The sequence below is a fragment of the Dasypus novemcinctus genome, chromosome 23, assembly GCF_030445035.2.
Source record: "Dasypus novemcinctus isolate mDasNov1 chromosome 23, mDasNov1.1.hap2, whole genome shotgun sequence".
In the NCBI taxonomy this organism is placed as follows: Eukaryota; Metazoa; Chordata; class Mammalia; order Cingulata; family Dasypodidae; genus Dasypus; species Dasypus novemcinctus.
Genome location: NC_080695.1, coordinates 36,179,303 through 36,185,927, shown reverse-complemented (window position 1 = coordinate 36,185,927; position 6,625 = coordinate 36,179,303). Strand labels below are relative to the sequence as shown.

At 37.0% G+C, this 6,625-nt stretch overlaps 1 pseudogene; it reads right to left on the bottom strand.

The window, feature by feature from the left end:
- Nucleotides 1-2,602: 2,602 nt before the first annotated feature.
- On the bottom strand, nt 2,603-2,686 carry LOC111760509 (U6 spliceosomal RNA; annotated as a pseudogene).
- Nucleotides 2,687-6,625: the final 3,939 nt, after the last annotated feature.

The window sequence follows — 6,625 nt, the reverse complement described above, 5'->3', positions numbered from 1 at the left end:
ACATCCATTGCATTTGGTAAGTACATCTTTGGGCACTTCTGCACCTCATGGTCAATGGTCCACATCATGGCCCATACTCTCCCCCATTCCATCCAGTGCGCCCTGTGAGGATTTACAATGTCCGGTGATTGCCAATGAAGCACCATCCAGGGCAGCTCCATGTCCCAAAGATGCCTCCACTTCTCAGCTTTGATTGCTTTAGATTCACTTTAGATCACTTTATTAGATTGCTTTTAGTGAGGTGTGACTCAGGTTGGGTCTCTGCCCTCTTGCTGTGTTTTATATAAATGGAGATACAGAGAGACAGAGAAAGGAAGCTGCCATTTTTTACTGGGCCAGGTGAGAGAGGACTTGAGGATCACTAGCAGCTGAAGTTGAAGCAAAGCCCCCAAAAGGCTGGGCCCATGGTGCAGCTCAAAGCTGAAGAGATGAACCATATGCCTAGTCACCCACAGTTGAGCTCCAGGAAATAGGTAGATTCTGGAGGTGAAGGCAGAGACCTCAGTAGAGATCAGTGGCCATCTTCACCATGAAGGAGGACCCCAGAATCACCAGTAGCTGACTTTGGTGAGAAAGCTCTCTGCTAATGCCCTAAATAAAATTCCCATTATAAAAGCCAACCCATTTCTGGTACTGTGCATTGACAACCCTTTGACAACTAAGACAAAGTCTAAAGAGCTTTTTCAATAGCCACAAAATAAAAATTCTATATGATAAGAGAAGGCATTTTAAAACAATTGGCAGTGCTTTTTTGTTTCTTAGGTTCATCTTATAATTTATGGTGTCTTAAGTTTGATGAAATACAGATATATTTAGTGTAGAAAATTTAGAAAATTTAAGTAAATAAGGAAATAAATACAAGAACTCAGAGATAACTATGGCTAATATTTTTGTAACATTCCCCATGGAATTATCTGTGTTATACACACACACACACACACACACATAATATGGGCACATATGCTACATATGTATTTTTAAATTGTGGTAATACATATACAACATAAAATTTCCCATTTTAACCACTTCATGTATGCAATTCAGTTATAGTCACAATATTGTGCTACCACCACTACCATCCATTACCAAAAGTTCAAGTGCAGAAACTTCACCCCTTAAGTAATAACTCCCTACTTCCCCACTCCCCGCAACCCGTGGATTCTGTAATTACTTTATGAATTTTCTTATTCTAGATGTTTATATAAATGAATTTATACATTATTAGTCTTTATGTGTCAGGCTTTTCTCACTTAATATGGTGTCTTTAAGGTTCATCCATGTTTCCATGTTGTAGTTTGTATTAGAACATCATTCCTTCTTAGGACTGAATAATATTCTATTGTGTATAGATACCACATTTCATATATCCAGTCATCTGTTTATGAATATTTGGGTTGCTTCCACATTTTGTCTATTGTGAATGATACTGCTTTGAACATTTGTGTACAAATATCTGTTCAAGTCCCTGTATTCAATTTTTTTAGATATATACCTGTAAGTGGCACTGTTGAGTCATTAATTCTGTTTAACTTTATGAAGACTCCCAAACTGTTTCCACAATGGCTGTACCATTTTGCATTCCCATCAGCATTGCACAAGGGTTTCTCTTTCTCTACATCCTTGTCAACAATTGCTATTTTCTGTTTTATAAATAATAGCTATCCTATTATTATTTATAAATAATATGAAATCCTATGAAGTAGATCATCATGGTTTTGCATTTCCATAATGGTTAATGATGTTCATAATATTTCTTTATTTACTTTATTTTTATTTTTATTTATTCCCCTCCCCCTGCAGCTTGCTAGCTGTCTGCTCTCTGGGTGCTTTCGCTGTGTGCTCTTCTATGTTTCTGCTTGTCTCCCTTTTTGTTGCGTCACCTTGCTGAGTTGGCTCTCCATGGTGTTCGCGGGCCAAGAAGCACTCTGCGGTGCTTGCTTGCCAGGCAGCACTCCATGGTGCCCAGGCCAGTGGCTCTCTGCAGCATGCAGGTGAGCCTGCTTTCACAAGGAGGCCCTGGGATGCAAAACCAGGGCCTCCCATATGGTAGACAGGAGCCCAAGTGATTGAGCCACAGCTGCTTCCCCCTTTATTTACTTTTAATATTCATTGAATCAGGAATGATAACCTCTCTTTCATTCCTTAAATTAGTAAATTGTGTCTTCCCTTTTTTCCCTTGCTAAGCCTGGCCAGAGAATTATCATTTTATTAATCTTTATAAAGAAACAACTTTTGGTTTCATTGATTCTCTCAAATGTTTTTCAATTCTCCATTTCATTTAATTCTGCTCTACTCTTTCTTGTTTCCTTGTTTTTGCTCACGTTGGGTTTAGTCTGCTCTTTCTTTTCAAATTCCTCCAAGTCTAAAGTTAGGTTACTGATGTGAGATCTTTCTTCTTTTTTAATTTAAGTGCTTATAGCTGTAAATTTCTCTCTAAGCACTGCCTTTGCCATATATATTGTGTTTGAAATATATATATGTGTGTGGGGGGGTATGGGAGATTGAACCTGGGACCTCATACATGTGAAGTGCATACTCAACCACTGAGCTATACCTGCTCTGTTGCATGCATTTGTTTTCTCTTTTTAAAATCTTTTCTCTTTAAAATATGGAATGCTTCATGAATTTGCATGTTATCCTTGTACAGGGGCCATGCTAATCTCCGTATCATTTCTTTTTTTTTCTTCCTCCTCCCTGCTGTTCTTGTTGTCTGTGTCCATTTGCTGTGTGATCTTCTGTATCTGTTTCTCTTTTTGTCTTCTTGTCTTTCTCCTCTAGGATTCAATGGGTTCAATCCTGGGACCTCTGATGTGGAGAGAGATTTCCTGTCAATTGTGCCACCTCAGTTCCTGATCTCTGCTACATTTCACCTTGACTCTCCCCTGTCTCTCTTTTGTTGCATCATCATCTTGCTGCATGATTCACTTCTGTGGGCACTAGACTCACCACATAGGCACACAGCTCGCCACGTGGGCACTCATGCAGGCACTTGGCTCACCATGAAGGCACAATTTCCCTTCTTTTTTTTCAGCAAGGATTGAACCCAGTTTCTCCCATATGGTAGGCAGAGGCCCTGTCACTTGAGCCACATCCACTTCCCCTCTGAATCATTTAAATTTTAGTATATGTGCTGCTGAAGCAAGCACTGCCATATATATATATGTATGTATGTATGTATTTAAAATGTTTTTATTACAGAAGTTGTGAACTTACAAAACTTGCACATGTGTGGAATTCCCATACATCACCCCTTCAACAACACACCACACTGTTGTGGAATATTTGTTACATATTATGAGATAATGTCTTCAGACTATTACCACTAACTAAGGTCCATAGTGTATAGTTGGTGTATTTTTTTCAAACCCCCTATTATTAGCACATTCCATCTTTGGCATTTATGAAAGAATATTACAGAATTGCCATTAACAGTAGTCCATAGGCTACATTAATTGTATTTTCCCATGTTTCTCCACATTCCCATCACCCTACAATAGTGACATATATCCATTCTAGTTCACGGAAGGACGTTTTTGCATTTGTACTATTAACCACATTTCCCACTCACCTCTGGGTTCACTGTATTATTCACTCTCTAGATTATTCTCTAGCTTTCTTTCAAATGACATTTACATCCCTAGACTACCCTATTCAGCCACAATCCCATTTATAAACCAGCTACTACTCACTATAATGTGTTATCATCAACTCTATCCATTTCCACACTTTTACAGTCAAGTTAATTAAAACTTCTACCTACATTAAGCATCAGTACTCTTTTGTAGCACTCCTCTTACCTCCCAATAACCTATACTCTGGGCTTTAAGTAGATGTTTTTATTCTTTGCATTTAGTTCATATTAATGAGACCATGTAATATTTGTCCTTTTGTGTCTGGCTTACTTTACTTAGCATAATACCTCAAGATTCATCCATGTTATCATGTGTGTACCAATTTCACATGAAAAATGCTGCTATGAACATCAGTGTGCAAATGTCTGCCATGTAACAGTTTTCAGTTCTTCTGGGTATATTTCTAGTAGAGGAATTGCTGAATCCTATAGCAGATCTATATGTAGCTTCCTGAGGAACCACCAAACTGTCTTCCACAGAGGCTGCACCATTTTACAATCCTACCAATAGTGAAAGATTGTTCCTATTTCTCCGCATTCTATCTTGCACTTTTTCTTTTCTTTTTTTTTTTAAATAGAGTTTGTTCTATGCAGTGTAAGATGACATCTCATTGTTGATTTGATTTGCATTTTCCTTATAGTTAGTAATATTGAAAAATTTTTTCATGGGTTTTTTGGCCATTTGTATTTCCTCTTTGGAGAAATGTCTATTTCTTTCTTTCTTTTTTTAGATATCTTATTTTTTTAATTGTCTTTTTTTCTAAAGATACATAGGCCACAAAAAATGTTAAATTAAAAAATATAAGAGGTTCCCATATACCCCACTCCCCACCTCCCAATTCCTCCCCCATCAACAACCTCTTTCATCAGTGTGGCACATTTGTTGCATTAGGTGAATACATTTGGAGCACTGCTACACTGAATGGATTATAGATTACACTGCAGTTTACATTCTCCCCTAGTCCATTCAGTGGGTTATGGTAGGGTATATAGTGTCCTACACCTTGGATTGCTTGCTCTTTTATTATTGAGTTATATGATCTTTTTATATAGAATGGAAATCAAACCCTTATCAGATATGTGGTTTCCAAATATTTCCTTTCATTGAGTGGGCTGCCTTTTCACATTCTTGACAAAGTTCTTTGAATCACAATAGTATTTAAATTTGAGGAGGTCCCACTTATCCATGTTTTCTTTTGTTGGTTATGATTTTGGTATAAGGTTTAAGAATGTACCTTCTACCACCAGGTCTTGAAGATGTTTTCCTACATTTACTTCTAGGAACTTTATGGTTCTAGTTTTTATATTTAGGAACTTGATCCATTTTGAATTTACTTTTGTATAAGGTGTGAGATAGGGGTCCTCTTTCATTCTTTTGGTTATGGATATCCAGTTCTCTTAACACCATTTGTTGAATAGACTGTTTTGCCCTGGCTGGGTGGGTTTTGTAAGTTGGTTAAATATCACTTGATCATAGATGTGAGGGTCTGTTTTTGAACCATCAATTAAGGTCCCATTGGTCTATGTGTCTATCTTTATGTCAGTACCATGCTGTTTTTACCATTGTTGCTAGGTAATAGGACTTAAAGGCTGGAGGAGAGAGTACTCAAACCTTGCTTTTCCTCTTTAAGATGTTTCTGGCTATTTGGGGCCCCTTAACCTTATAAACAAATCTGACTTTTGTGTTTTCCATTTGGTTACGTTTATTCCTATTTGAGATTGATCTGTCATATTTATTTTCACTATTCCTTTTACACTTTTAGTTACTTTTACTAATGTAATCTTCATTTCTAGGCTCTTTTCCAAGCCCCTCTCTTCTATCTTCCTTTCGGGCTGTAGCATTCCCTTTAGTATTTCCTATAAAGCCAGACTCTTGGTTAAAAACTCTCTGTTTCTGTTTATCTGTAAACATTCTAAACTTGCCCTCATTTTTGAAACACAATCTTGCTGGATATAAGTTTCTTGATTGGCAGTTTTTCTCTGGCAGTATCTTAAATATATCATACCATTGCTCTCTTGCCTCCATGGTTTCTGATGAGGAATCAGCACTTAATCTTATTGGGTTCCCTTGTATGCTATGCATCACTTTTCTCTTGCTGCTCTCAGAATTCTCTGTCTTTGGTATTTGACATTCTGATTAATATGTGTCTCAGGGTTGGTCTATTTGGATTTATTTGGATGGGAGTACATTGTACTTCTTGGACATGGATATCTATGTCCTTCAATAGATTGGCAAATTTTCTACCATTATTTCTTCAAATATTTCTTCTGCCTCTTTCCCCTTCTCTTTTCTTTCTGGGACACCCATGACATATATGTTTGCACATCTTTTGCTGTCATTTAGTTCTTTGAGATCCTGTTCAATTTTTTCCATTCTTTTCTTCATCTATTTTATTGTATGTTTGCTTTCAGAGGCCATTCTTCAAGCTTACCAATCCTTTCTTCTGCTTCCTCAAATCTTCTGTTATATGCCTCTAGTGTATTTTACATTTCATTTATTGTGCCTTTCATTCCCATAAGATCTTCCATTTTTCTATGTATGCTTTTATTTTTTAATTTTTTAAATTTTATTTTATTTCTTAATTATCTTTTTAAAAAATTAATAAATCACACAAAATGTTACATTAAAAAACATAAGATGTTCCCATATACCCCACTCCCCACCTTCACCCCCATCATTTTTTAAATTGTATTTTTTGAACATACATAGATCGCATTAAAAAATATAAGAGGTTCCCATATACCTCCCCACACCCTCCCCACTCCTCCTGCATCAACAACCTCTTTCATCATTATGGCACATTCATTGCATTTGATGAATATATTTTGGAGCACTGTTGCACTGTTGGAGATTTGGACCTGAAGGATATCAGGAATGAAAGAAAGAGAAAAAGGGGAAGGAACATGTGAGGGAGCTGGGATCAGGGGGTCTGTGAGTAATAACTCCTCAGACAACTTTATTGTTTACAAGGGCTCTCTATATACCCCAGTGTA